General features: G+C 38.3%; 1 long non-coding RNA gene across 1 annotated transcript in view; it reads right to left on the bottom strand.

Moving 5' to 3' along the window:
- LOC142652522 (uncharacterized) overlaps positions 1–15,281 on the bottom strand; it is a 165,270-nt gene that overhangs the window by 135,866 nt on the left and 14,123 nt on the right. Inside the window, exon 2 of the long non-coding RNA XR_012847866.1 lies at positions 4,746–4,829. This is a non-coding gene — a long non-coding RNA (uncharacterized LOC142652522). The remainder of the gene's footprint in view (positions 1–4,745; positions 4,830–15,281) is intronic.

A 15,281-nucleotide genomic window follows, 5' to 3' on the forward strand; every position in this document is an offset into this window, starting at 1 on the left:
ATTGTTTTTTCGTCACATGTTGTACTTTATTTTAGTGGTAAAAGTAGACTGATACGATTTGCGGAAATTAATTAAAAAATAGAGAAATTGAAGAAATTTGGAAAAATTATCATTTTTCCCTATTTTTAACTGCAATATGTGACATATGTACACACATACTGCACAATTTTTTTAATTAAATATATATTTCCATCTCTTTACTCTATTTTGGCAGCACTTTTGGAAAAAAAATTTTTTTTTTGAGCAATTTGGAAGACTTACAAATTTAGTAATCATTTTAGACATTTTGAAGTAAATTTTGTTTTCCTGCACCAAGCCAGGTTTTCAGAGGCTCATAGGTGTCAGAATGGTGGAAACCCCCACAAGTGACACCATTTTGAAAACTACACCCCTTAAGGTATTTATTAAGGGGTGTTGTAAGTATTTTGACCCCACAGTTTTTTTGTAAGAATTCATGCAAAGCAGGCGTAAAAAAATATAATTTCACTTTTTTCATAAAAGTATCACTTTGAAGACCGATTTCTTTGTAAAGCGACCATGAGAATGAAGAAACACACCCCAAAATCTATCACCCTGTTTCTCCTGTTTTCAAAAATGCCCCCATTGTGACCCTAATGCATTGCTTGGACACACGACAGGGCCCGAAAGGAAGGGAGCACCCGGAGGCTTTCAGGACTCATATTTTGCTTGAAAATGTTTTAGGCCCCACTGTACATTTGGAGAGGTTTTGAGCTACCAGAGCGATAGAATCTCCCCATAAATGACCCCATTTAGAAAACTAGACCCCTTAAGGTATTTATCTAGGGGTGTAGTGCGTACTTTGACCCCACAGTTTTTTGCTAAATTTAATGCATAGCAGGTGAAAAAAAAACAAAAAACACTTTTTTCATAAAAGTATCAATTTGAAGACCGATTTCTATGTAAAGCGACCATGAGAATGAAGAAACACACCCCAAAATATATCACCCTGTTTCTCCTGTTTTCAAAAATGCCCCCATTGTGACCCTAATGCATTGCTTGGACACACGACAGGGCCCGAAAGGGAGGGAGCACCCGGAGGCTTTCAGGACTCATATTTTGCTTGAAAATGTTTTAGGCCCCACTGTACATTTGGAGAGGCTTTGAGCTGCCAGAACGATAGAAACTCCCCATAAACGACCCCATTTAGAAAACTAGACCCCATAAGGTATTTATTTAGGGGTATAGTAAGTATTTTGACCCCACAGTTTTTTGGTAAATTTAATGCATATCAGGTGGAAAAAAAAAATATTTCACTTTTTTCATAAAAGTATTTGTTTGAAGACCGATTTCTTTGTAAAGCGAACATGAAAATGAAGAAACACACCCCAAAATCTATCACCCTCTTTCTCCTGTTTTCAAAAATACGCACATAGTGGCCCTAATGCGTTGTTTGGACACACGGCAGGGCCCCAAAGGAAGGGAGCACCCGGAGGCTTTCAGGACTCATATTTTGCTTGAAAATGTTTTAGGCCCCACTGTACATTTGGAGAAGCTTTGAGCTGCCAGAATGATAGAAACTCCCCATAAACGACCCCATTTCTAAAACTAGACCACTTAAGGTATTTATCTAGGGGTATAGTTAGCATTTTGACCACACAGGTTTTTCGCTAAATATATTGGAATTAGTCTGTAAAAATTAAAATGTACTTTTTTTCTGAAACAACATATAAATTTTTATTATTTACAAGGAATAACGAAGAAAATGCACCCCAACATTTGTAAAGCAATGTCTCCCGATTACGACAATACCCCATATGTGGTAATAAACTGCTGTTTGGACCCACAGCAGGGCTCAGAAGGGAAGGAGCGCCATTTGGATTTATGATTTTGCTGGAATGGTTTTCGGTGCCATGTCGCATTTGCAATGCACTGGAGGGTCCAAAACAGTGGAAACCCACCAAAAGTGACCCCATTTTGGAATAACCTTCAAGGAATTTTTTTTTTAGAGCGAAGGTGACAAAAAAAAAAATGCGATTTTGGCGGTTTCAATTATTACATTTTTTAAGGTGTGCACTGTGCAAATTAAATAATGGTATATTGTAATAGTTCGGACTTTTACGGACGTAGCTATACCAATTTTGTTAATTTTTTTACATTACTTTAGAAGAAAAATGCGAAAAGGTGTTTTGTTTTTTTAACTTTAAAAAAAAAAATTCTCACTACTAATAACTATAATTCTTCTACACATTTTATTAATCAATCCCCTCAGGGGACTTAATCCAGCGATCATTGGATCACTGGTACAATACACTGCAATACTAATGTATTGCAGTATATTGTTATTCTTACAGGCTTCTGTAACAGAGCGATCGCTGTACCTGTCCGTTAGTACCGAGGGGACCTGCTGTAATACACAGCCGACACCCGCAGCGTATGGAGCGGGCACAGCACATGAGCCCGCTCCATACATCAACCGCCGCACCATGACCGCCAATTAAGTCATAGTGCGCAAAGGGGTTAATGCACAGCGGATGGTTCAAAGTGAAAATTGCAATTTTCCACTGATATGCCATTTTAGTGCATAATATGTTGTGCCCAGTTTGTGCCACAGAAGACAAATACCTCATAAAACGTTAAGCGGGTTCTCTCGGGTATGGCGACACCATATGTGTGGGCGCAAACTGCTGCTTGGGCACGCTGCAGGGCTCAGAAGGGAGGGAGCGCCATTTTGCTTTTGGAGCGCAGATTTTGCTTGGTAGTTTTTCTGTTTTGGGTTTCACTGGTATTTCAGTTTATAATGTGGGGGGCATGTGTAATCTGTGCGGGGTACATCAGGGTATATGTAATCTGTGCGGGGTACATCAGGGTATAATAAGAGGGTATAATAATGGGGTAAATAAATAATATTTCATAGATATGTGCCCGGTGTCGCACTGATAAATGGTGCCCGATCTTATCCGCTTTTGGACACTCTGCACATTTTGCATCGCCATATTCTGAAAGCCAGAACTTTTTTATTTTTTCACCACCGGAGCTGTGTGAGGGCTTATTTGTTGCGGGACAATCTGTAGTTTTCATTGGTACCATTTTGGGGTACATGCCATTTTTTTTAAAATCACTTTTTGTTCAATTTTTTTGCAATCCTGAGCAAAAAACAGGAATTCTGACACAGTTTTTTAGGTTTTCTTTTTGCGGCGCTCACCGTACGCTATAAATGACATTTTTACTTTATTCTGCGGGTCGGTACGATTACGGCGATACCATATGTTTATAGGTTTGGTCCTTTTTTTTAGCGTTTGCACAATAAAATGACTTATTTATAAACAAAAAAAATTTCGGTGTCACCATATTCTGAGAGCCATAATTTTTTTATTTTTTAGTCAAAAAAGCTGTGTAAGGGCTTGTTTTTGCGGGACGGATAGAAGTTTTTATTGGTACTATTTTTGGGAACATGCGACTTTTTGATCACTTTTTATTCTTTATTTAGGGAGCGGTGGTGACCAAAAAAATTGTGATTCTGTCGTCGTTTTTTATTGATTTTTTTTGGGGTGTTCATCGTGCGGGGAAAATAACATTACAGTTTTATAGTTGGGGTCGTTACGAACGCGGTGATACTAAATATGTGTACTTTTTTAACGTGTTCATTTTTTTTCTATAATAAAAGTCTTATTATAGGAAAAAAAGCATTTTGTGTTTATATAACTTATAACTTTTATTTTTACACTTTTTTAAAAACATTTTTATTACTTTTTTTAACTTTTTTTACTTGTCCCACTAGGGGACACTTAGTCTTGCAGCTTTGATCGCTGCTAGAGTACATTACACTACACACGTAGTGTAATGTACTCTAACTGTCATTGTGACGTGACTGTCACACTGACAGGAAGCAGAGGAGGAACGTCCGTAGGCTGTTCCTCCGAGGCTTCCGTGCATGGCAACCCGGAGGTCATTATCTGACCTCCGATTGCCGTGACAAGCATCGGTAGCCCCCACGATCACTTCGTGGGGGCTGCCGATGTGCTTCAAACCACTTAAATGCGGCGACGGCAATCCGTCGCCGCACTTAAGGGGTTAACTGCCGAAAGCAGCGGCGATGGTCCGCTGTCCAGCGAGACTGATGTCTCAGCTGTCTAGGACAGCTGTCAGCGCGGGTCTGTCACTCTGTGTTTACACAGAGTGACAGTTTGAAATGCGGACGAAAATGCACGTCCTGGTGCGGGAACTAGCAGCCGACCAGGACGTGCATTTTCGTCCTTGGTCGTGAAAGGGTTAAAGTGTGAAAAACTGCTATTAAACTTATAAACCTTATAACATCCTAAACATTTTTAATTAAATTTAAAAAATGATGTCTACATTAAGAAGAAATATGGTGAACCTAATGTATTTATTAATGTGTGTGGTATCATTATCCATTTTAGAGGCAGAGGATTCCAAATTTGGGAGAATGCTAATTTATCCAAATTTTCTTTACATATCGACCAAAATTTACCACCAAATAAAAGTATAATGTGCCACAGAAAATCTCAGAATCACTTGGATAAGTAAAAGCATTCCAAAGTAATTACCACATAAAATGACACGTCAGGTTTGAAAAATGGGTCTGCATCCTGAAGGCCGCATCCTGGTTCTGAAATTATAAATTTTTTAATGCATGCAAAAAAGCTAAATTAAGAATTAAAGAATAGGTAAGTAATGCTTCTTTTAATAATTTATCTTATTTACAGCCCTTACAAAAAAAAAATTCAGAACCCAGATAAACCCTTTAAGGGGTTAATGTTACTTACCTATTTTTTTAGTTGAAAGGTTTAACTGTGATGTGGGTGGGACGAGATGGTTTCAGAAGATTCCAGCTTGAATCCTGTCTGAGTCTGTGGCGGAAAAGCAGAGTTAAAAATAGCCAGCATTCCTGTCAGATCAGTTGTCTTCTATCAAGAACCTTAAACAAGAAAGACCTTAGGGTGCAGTCACATGTTACAGATTTTGTAGCAGAAATTTCTGCATCTAAATATCAGTTCCGTTAATCTGAATGGCTGTTGTTTTTGAAGCGAGCACATGGATTTCTGCAAGTACCAATCAGATGATTGGAACTGGAGTTTAGACGCAGAAATTTCTGCAGCAAAATCTACCATGTTTGAATTCACCCTTACCCTACCCTTTTTCAAGAATATAATGTTGTATCCTTATTAGTCATCTCAGTCACCCGGCTTTTGGGCTGGGCGGACAATGATTATATAAATATTTAAAATTATTATCGAGTTTATTAGCGGAGTTACATTATGGTTATTGTTTATGCAATCCAATCTAAAGCACTAGCGGCCTTTTTAACACCTTCCCGACATATATATATATAGCGCTGTCGGGCAGGAGTTTCCGCGAACCGCAGTACTATTACGTCACAGTGATAGTGCAGGCTCAGGAGCTGAGCCCGAACCATCATCGCCGGGTACCAGCTGTATCTTACAGCGGACACTCTGATGTAACGGCCAGGACCGGAGCTAGCTTCCGATCCATCCGAATAACCCCTCATATGCTGCGTTCAATAGAGATCGCAGCATCTGAGGGTTTTTTAGCCACAGGCACCCCAGCAACGTGATCGCTGGGTTGCCTGTGGCTGCAATAGCATCTGGAGGCCTAATACTGGCCTCCTGGTCAGCCAGCAATGGAAGCCTCCTATGCCCCACTCAGAGGCGGGGCCTAAAAAGCTTCCGGTACCAAAGCCAAGATGGCGCCGACAGAATCTGAGCAGGCGTTAGCAGTGGGTGTCCGCTTTATGTTATATACTTACAGCGGACACCCTGCTGTAACGACAGGAACCAGAGTTATCTCAAATCCCTGCCATTAACCCCTTAGATGCAGCAATTGAAAGCGATCGCTGCATCTTAGAGGTTTATACGAAATCGGCAGCCTTACCTGGGGTCCAGTGATCACAGGGTCGTTCTGAAAAGAACGACCCTGTTATCACTAGAACCTATCCCTATTGCTGAGACTGTTTTCCTAACTTATAGCTCCTACGCGTTTCACCAGTTTATTTCTGGGTCGTCAGAGAGATATTCAGGGTAACGGCATAACAAGTCAAAGTCAAATGGCAGTGGCAGCGAGCACCTTGAATCTAGCATCTTTTGTATGTTAGCTAGCTCTGCCCCTTCTGGGGGCTCGATGGTCGGACATCCATTTTTCTACACAGGCTCCTCATTTCAGGGGCTCAAAAGTAATTGGAAAAATTAACATTACCATAAATAAAATGTTGGTTTTTTTAATACTTTGTAGAGAATCCTTTGCAGGCAATGACAGCCTGAAATCTAGAACCCATGGACATCACCAAACGCTGGGTTTCCTCCTTTGTGATGCTTTGCCAGCCTTTACTGCAGCGTCTTTAGTTGTTGCTTGTTTGTGGGTCTTTCTGCCTTAAGTTTTGTCTTAAGCAAGTGAAATGCATGCTCAAATCGGTTTGAGATCTGGTGATTGACTTGGCCATTGCAGAATATGCCACTTCTTTGCCTTAAAAAACCCCTGGGTTGCTTTCGCCGTATGTTTTGGGTCATTGTCCAGCTGTATTGTGAAGCGACGTCCAATCAACTTTGCTGCATCTAGTTGAATCTGAGCAGAAAGTATATCCCTGAACATCTCAGAATTCATCTGGCTGCTTTCTGTCTTCAGTCACATCATCATAAACACTAGTGACCCAGTACCTTTGGCAGCCATGCATGCCCATGCCATCACGCTGCCTCCACCATGTTATACAGAGGATGTGGTGTGATTTGGATCATCAGTCTAACGATGGTCTGTTTAACTTGCATTTAGAGCTCCTTTGACTTCATGTTGTGGGTTCACAGCAACAGCCACACCTGGAATCAACTCCAGACCTTTTACCTGATGGATTAACAAGGGAATATTGCAGCCCATTAAATAGGTTTTGAGATAATTGTCCAATTACCTTTGGTCCCTTGAAAAAGAGGCAGCTACATATTAAAGTGCTGTAATTCCTAAACCTTTCCTCAAATTACAATGTGAATACCCTCAAATTATAGCGGAGAGTCTTCACTTTACCCCACATCTGGGGTATTTCTAAAAACTGCAGAATATGGGCAATAAATATTAAGTTGCGTTTCTCTTGTAGAACCTTCTGTGTTACAGAAAAAAAATGAATTAAAAAGGAATTTCTGCAAAAAAAGGAAATTTGAAAATGTCACCTCTAATTTGCTTTAATTCTTGTGAAACGCCTAAAGGGTTAAGAAACTTTCTAAATGCTGTTTTGAATGCTTTGAGGGTGCAGTTTTTTAAATGGGGTGATTTATGGGTGATTTCTAATATATAGGGCCCTCAAAACCATTTCAGAACTGCACTGGTCCATGAAAAAATAGCCTTTTAAAATTTTCTTTAAAAATGTGAGAAATTGCTGCTAAAGTTCTAAACCTTGTAACGTCATAGAAAATTAATAGAACATTAAAAAAATGATGCAAACATAAAGAGGACATGTGGGAAATGTTAACTAGTAATTATTTTGTGTGGTATTACTATCAGTTTTAGAAGCAGATATTTTTACATTTAGAAAAATGCTAATTGTTGCAAATTTTCTCTAAAATTTTGTTGTTTTTCACAAATAAATATTGAATTTATCGACTACATTTTTTCACTAACATAAAGTCCAATATGTCACGAGAAAAGAATCTCAGAATCGCTTGGATAGGTAAAAACATTCCAAAGTTATTACACATAAAGTGACACGTCAGATTTGAAAAATGAGACTGTCAGGAAGGTCAAAATTTGCCACAGCGGGAAGGGGTTCATCCAAAATTTATGTTATGTGTTATTATGGTTATTTGTAAATTAATTGAGGTTATAATCCCATGTTACAGTATAGGTTTTTTCAATTTGTTCTGGCATACAAATGTATACATCAGATGTACAGCTCACATGTGGTTACGCATATTTCTATGTGCATCACCCAAAACAATATCAGACAGAAAAATGTATTATATATTTTAAAAAAAATTATATAATGTATGACCGCTAAAGTTTGCAATACCGAATTAGACTGTTAGTGATAGTGTTAAACTATCACAAATGTGCAGCGGATATTTCTAGAAAGTGTTTATTTTCAAATGAAATAAACTAAAATGAATGTAGAGCTATAAAAGGAAAAAAATGTGTATGAATTAGTTGGTAATCATCTATTTGGTAAATACACTGTATCATAAGTGTGTGAAAGACAATAACATAATAAATATAAAATCTTAAAATATGTTGTAATTTAATAAACAGTTTGTCCCCATAAAGACTATGTTATTGTGTTTGAATGCGTTTAGATTCAGTATGATCTACAGTTGATTCTGCAGCAGCATCAGCGTTTGCAGGTAAGTAGCTACATCGACTTACCTGCTAACGCCGATGCTGCTCAGAATCAACTGAAGCCTCTGGTGCCGATGTGTCCTCGCTCGTCTGACACGATGCAGGACCTGTGAGTGACGTCACAGCGTGATCTGGCAGAAGCTGGGCGTTCTGAAGAGAAGTGGATGATACTTCTCGTCAGAAAGCCCAGCTAGTAAAAGTATTAAAAACGCCCCGATGTACACACATAATACACGCCCACTTGGACTTTTACTTTTAAACACACCCACTTGGACTTTTGCAAGCCTCATTTGCATAACTACAAAAATGGTCATAACTTGGCCAAAAATGCTCGTTTTTTAAAAATAAAAACGTTACTGTAATCTACATTGCAGCGCCGATCTGCTGCAATAGCAGATAGGGGTTGCAAAATCTGGTGACAGAGCCTCTTTAAGGACGCAGCTCATTTTTCTGTTTCTGACATAAAAAGTTTCGTTTTTTTTCTGCTGAAGTTGCTGTGTGAGGTTTTGATTTTTTTTTTATGTATAGGGGTTTATATTTTTTTTGTAGCTATAATTTTGTGTTTAATATATATTAAGATTTGTAACTGAAATGCGTAAAAATTTACATCCGCCAATGTGTTTATGTGGTTTTTGTCATTCTCTGGAAACCACGAAATATGTTTTAGATTTAGGAATATGTTTAGTGGCTATATAATATATGTATTTTTTTATGTGCTATGATTTTTATTTAATAAAAACAGTTTTTAGTAAAACTAATAGTGTTTATTCTTTACTTTTCATGTGCTTGTTTGTTTGTTTTTTGTAAACAAATTATTTTATTAAACTTTGTATTTTTTTTGGTTCCACAAGAGGACTTTTGCTTAAACATTTTAATTGTTATCAATATAATGCATTTGAATACCTACAGTATGTATGCTTTTTCATGGGGCCTTTGAGCTGGGGGAAGGGCTGAAACGTTGCACATACGTATGGGGGAATAAAGTATTCAGCTTTTAATCGCTACATTTTTTGGAGTGCTGCCAGTTTCTATATTTTTAGATAGATAGATAGATAAGAGAACTTTCAAAGGAATAGGCAGCACTCGGTTTGATATAAATGATACTTTTTTTCACCCATTGTGATGCGACATTTCAGACCCCATCATGGGCCTTTGTCAAGCATCTTGGTCCTTTCTCATTTAACAGTGTGTCCAACAAAGTAATAAAAGGGTACGGAGTACAAACAAATAATCAAATCCAATGTATACAAAATACAGTAGAAATTACATAAATACATCAAAATTCATATTAAATGTTCTCCCTAAAGGTTCATAAAGTGCCAAGTGCAAAAAGAGTAAAAAAACAAACCAAGTATAATATATCTCCCATTTTTTGGTACATTTAAATTATCATTTAATTTATATCAATTATTTTTGCAAAAATGCAGAAAAAAAGCAGTTTCGCTGCAGTTTTCTATTTTTATTTTTTTACAACATACACGATCATCATAAATGATGCTATAAATTTGTTTTTCAGGTTGTTACAGTCAAGAGGATACTAAATATGTCATATTTTATTTTGGGACTTATATTTGATAAAGTTTATTTATTGTAACAAAAATTTGCATTTGTGTGAATTTTTTCTACAAATGTTTTTGAATTTAACATGACTGCATTTTATTAATTTTACCTTCTTTTTAAACCCATAGGGGATTTTTTATTTAGATTATTTAACTTTAGTGTACTGGTATATATCTATATGCCTATGTACTGATAGTACAGATAGTACAGAGGAAGTTTTTAGGGCATACCAAAGAATGACCTAACAACTGCCCTAAGTAGATTATGATACTATCGATAAATGCCCTCTCCATTGTACTACATGGCCTGATTCATACAAGAGTTGTATACGTCCGTATGTGTGCTGTGCGTGAAAACAATGGACAGCACATGGACCTATGGGGCTACTCAGATATGCGTGAGTTTTCACACAGCGTGTTTCTGTTGCGTGAAATTCAATGCATATCCTATTCTGGTGTGTTTTTGCGGACCACGCGGCCATTGAAGTGAACGGGTGCGTGAAAATCACGGACAGCACACGGACTGTCTGGACAAACCAATGATAGATAGCTCTTGGAGCATGTGCATTGGTATGTTAGCAGAACTGCTGGGGTTATGACGTTCTGTGGACATACGCGGTTAGATTTGCTAGACGCCAGAATATGGCCCGTCCCGCAACAGCCATTTTCACTTTTCTTTTTCCCTCCCCATCTTACAAAAGCCATAACTTTTTTCTTTTTTAATCTATATAGCCGTATGAGGGCTTGCTTTTTTCTTTGTGGGACGAGTTGTAGATTTTCACGGCACCATTTATTGTACCATATAATGTAGTGGGAAACTGGAAAAAAAAAAAATCTTTGTATGGTGGAATGGGAAGAAAAACGGTGATTCTTCCATTTTTTGGGAGGGGGGGGGGGGTTTGTTTTAACAGCATTCACCTTGCAGTAAAAACTGCGTTTTACTACTTTTACAAGGAAAAAACTGACTGTTAAAAATAATATTTGAGTTTAGTCTACATGTTCTGAGAGCCATAGCTTTTTTTTTTTGCGTTGATTGAGCAGTAGAAGGGCTTATTTTTTGCGAGGCGAGCTGTAGTTTTATTCAATTTTTTTTCTACTAAGAAAAACCAGAAACCATACGGAACGGAGAGAAACGAAAAACCAATTGCAACGGAAACATTACCATTCAATTCAGGAGCTATACATTTTTTATTTTTGCGTCGACATAGCTGCATGAGGACTTCTTTTTTGCGGGACAAGTTGTAGTTTTTAATAGCTCCATTTTGGAGTACATAGAATTTATTGGTTAGCTTTTTTCGGTGGTAATATATAAATATATTAAAAAAACACACAGAAATTGATGCCGTGCACCGTGTGGTATAAATAACATAACTTTATTCTGCAGGTCGTTACGGTTACGTCAATACCAAATTTCTATATTAAAAAAAATATTTTCTACTACTTTTGCACAATAAAAATACTCTTTTTTAAAAAAGGTATTTGTTTTGTGTTGCCATATTCTAAGGGTATGTTCACAAGCTTAATAAAAAATAGAAAACAGCTCCTGATTTTCAGCCGTTTTTCAATTAACTCGCGTTTTTCACTGCTTTTCTTACAGCCTTTTTGGTGCTGTTTTTCTATATAGTCAATGAAAAACGGCTCCAAAAACAACTCAAGAAGTGACATGCACGTCTTTTTCGCGGCCGTGTTTTAACGTGGCCGTTTTTATAGCTGTATAAATTGTCTGGCTCTGTTATTATGTAAAGTCTCTAGAAAGGAATCAAATTAAAAACAATAATATACAGAACACGTATAAGGGCCTGTTCACATCACCGTTCATTTCCGTTCCGGGGTTCCGTCTGAGGTTTCCGTCGGGTGAACCCCGCAACGGAAAGTGAAAGTGAAAGCATAGCTTCCGTTTCAGTCACCATTGATCGTAGTCGACTCCGCTATTGATTCCGTCGGAAAACCGGAAACCTGTCGGAATGGTGACAAACGGAAACCATTAGCGATGTTTCCGTCACCATTGAGATTAATGATGACTGAAACGGAAGCTGTGGTTTCACTATCACTTTCTGTTCCGGGGTTCACCCGACGGAAACCTCAGACGAAACCCCCGGAACGGAAAGCGAACGGTGATGTGAACAGGCCCTAAGGTTTCGTTCACATCTGCGTTGTGGCATCCGTTTTAGTGGATCCGTTAAAATAAAAACGGACAGACTGACTGATGCCAGACTGAATGCAATGGAAGGTAAAATATGTTTGTTTTTGACGGATCAGTTTACCGGATCCATCAAAAAAAAACTGACTTTCGTTTCAGTTTGTGTCAGTTTGTCATCAGTTATACTCAGTTTTTAAAGGATCCGTTTTTATCTTTGCAACTTTCTTGCTTTCATTTTTAGTCTGCGCTCGTGCAGAAAAAAAACGGATCCGACTATGCTATTGTAACTCTGGTTTCTGGTGTCAGTTTGTGTCTGTTCAGGGACCCGTTCTGACGGAAAGCTCTGACGGAAAGTCAGAACGGGACCCCAATGCAGATATGAACAAAGCCTAACTGATACAAACGGATGGCATATCAGTTTGTATCCGTCATCCATTGAATTCAATGTTAAAAAAAACCGGAAAGCTAATTTCCAATCAGGTTTCAGTCATTTTTGACAGAAACAACAGCACAGCAGACTACGGTATTTCTTCGTTCAAAAAAACGGAAACCTCACGAAACGGAGCCTAACTGAGCACAACTGAAATCAATGTTTTTTTTAATGGAAAAGTTAACTTCCGTTCTTGTTGTCCTCTGACGGATACGCTAGAACGGAAGCCACAACGCAAACGTGAACGCAGCCTCAATCACTTTTTGTTAGAAAAATAAAATCTTCAGATTTTTTGGGATTATTGTAGAATATTTTATAATTAACTGAGCGCCCCATAAAATAAGTGATACATTGTGAGAATAAATTGTGACGATGGAAATTTCATATGTATCTTATTATCTTGTGACAATCCGTTACCAGTATACCTCAATAAATATTTTTTTACAATTTATGAAATTACCAAATACAATGAGCAATCACTAAAAATTAACCCCCGTGAAGACGTAGCTGTATAAGGCCTGCTTTGAGTTGTACTTTGGGGTATGTTCACACACAGTGACTAAGAACGACCCTGTTATCACTAGAACCTATCCCTATTGCTGAGACTGTTTTCCTAACTTATAGCTCCTACGCGTTTCACCAGTTTATTTCTGGGTCGTCAGGGAGATATTCAGGGTAATGGCATAACAAGTCAAAGTCAAATGGCAGTGGCAGCGAGCGCCTTGAATCTAGCGTCTTTTGTATGTTAGCTGGCTCTGCCCCTTCTGGGGGCTCGGTTGTCGGACGTCCATTTTTCTACACAGGCTCCTCATTTCAGGTGCTCAAAAGTAATTGGACAAATTAACATTACCATAAATAAAATGTTTTTTTTTTTAATACTTTGTAGAGAATCCTTTGCAGGCAATGACAGCCTGAAGTCTAGAACCCATGGACATCACCAAACGATGGGTTTCCTCCTTTGTGATGCTTTGCCAGCCTTTACTGCAGCGTCTTTAGTTGTTGCTTGTTTGTGGGTCTTTCTGCCTTAAGTTTTGTCTTAAGCAAGTGAAATGCAGCTCAATTGGTTTGAGATCTGGTGATTGACTTGGCCATTGCAGAATATTCCACTTCTTTGCCTTAAAAAACCCCTGGGTTGCTTTCGCAGTATGTTTTGGGTCATTGTCCAGCTGTATTGTGAATCGACGTCCAATCAACCTTGCTGCATTTAGTTGAATCTGAGCAGAAAGTATATCCCTGGACATCTCAGAATTCATCTCGCTGCTTCTGTCTTCAGTCACATCATCATAAACACTAGTGACCCAGTGCCTTTGGCAGCCATGCATGCCCATGCCATCACGCTGCCTCCACCATGTTATACAGAGGATGTGGTGTGATTTGGATCATCAGCCTAATGATGGTCTGTTTCACTTGCATTTAGAGCTCCTTTGACTTCATGTTGTGGGTTCACAGCAACAGCTTCCAAATACAAATGCCACACCTGGAATCAACTCCAGACCTTTCACCTGATGGATTAACAAGGGAATATTGCAGCCCATTAAATAGGTTTTGAGCTAATTGTCCAATTACCTTTGGTCCCTTGAAAAAGAGGCAGCTACATATTAAAGTGCTGTAATTCCTAAACCTTTCCTCAAATTACAATGTGAATACCCTCAAATTATAGCTGAGAGTCTGCACTTTACCCCACATCTGGGGTATTTCTAAAAACTGCAGAATATGGGCAATAAATATTCAGTTGCGTTTCTCTTGTAAAACCTTCTGTGTTACAGAAAAAAATGAATTAAAAAGGAATTTCTGCAAAAAAAGGAAATTTGAAAATTTCATCTCTACTTTGCTTTAATTCTTGTGAAACGCCTAAAGGGTTAAGAAACTTTCTAAATGCTGTTTTGAATGCTTTGAGGGTGCAGTTTTTTAAATGGGGTGATTTATGGGTGATTTCTAATATATAGGGCCCTCAAAACCATTTCAGAACTGCACTGGTCCATGAAAAAATAGCCTTTTAAAATTTTCTTTAAAAATGTGAGAAATTGCTGCTAAAGTTCTAAGCCTTGTAGCGTCATAGAAAATTAAAAGAACATTAAAAAAATGATGCAAACATAAAGAGGACATGTGGGAAATGTTAACTAGTAACTATTTTGTGCGGTATTACTATCAGTTTTAGAAGCAGACTCTTTTAAATTTAGAAAAATATAAATTTTTGCAAATTTTCTCTCAAATTTTGTTGTTTTTCACAAATAAATATTGAATTTATCGACTACATTTTTTCACTAGCATAAAGTCCAATATGTCATGAGAAAAAAAATCTCAGAATCGCTTGGATAGGTAAAAACATTCCAAAGTTATTACACATAAAGTGACACGTCAGATTTGAAAAATGAGGCTGTCAGGAAGGCCAAAATTTGCCACAGCGGGAAGGGGTTAATCCGAAATTTCTTTTATGTGTCTTTATGGTTATTTGTAAATTAATTGAGGTTATAATCCCATGTTTGGCTATGTTCACACGGAGTATTTTGGGGGAGGAATATCTGCCTCCAAATTCCGTTTGGAACTTTGAGGCAGATATTCCTCTCCCTGCACGCCGATTTTCGCGGCAATTATCGCGCCGTTTTTCACCCGCGGCCATTGAGCGCCGCGGGCATAAAACAGCGAGAAATACGCTTTCTCCTGCCTCCCATTGAAGTCAATGGGAGGTCGGAGGCGGAAGCGCCCGAAGATAGGGCATGTCGCTTCTTTTTCCCGCGAGGCAGTTTTACTGCTCGCGGGAAAAAGACGCCGACGCCTCCCATTGAAATCAATGGGAGGCGTTCTCGGGCCGTTTCTGACGAGTTTTGCGACGCGGTTTCCG

The sequence above is a fragment of the Rhinoderma darwinii genome, chromosome 5 (genome assembly GCF_050947455.1).
Source record: "Rhinoderma darwinii isolate aRhiDar2 chromosome 5, aRhiDar2.hap1, whole genome shotgun sequence".
In the NCBI taxonomy this organism is placed as follows: domain Eukaryota; kingdom Metazoa; phylum Chordata; class Amphibia; order Anura; family Rhinodermatidae; genus Rhinoderma; species Rhinoderma darwinii.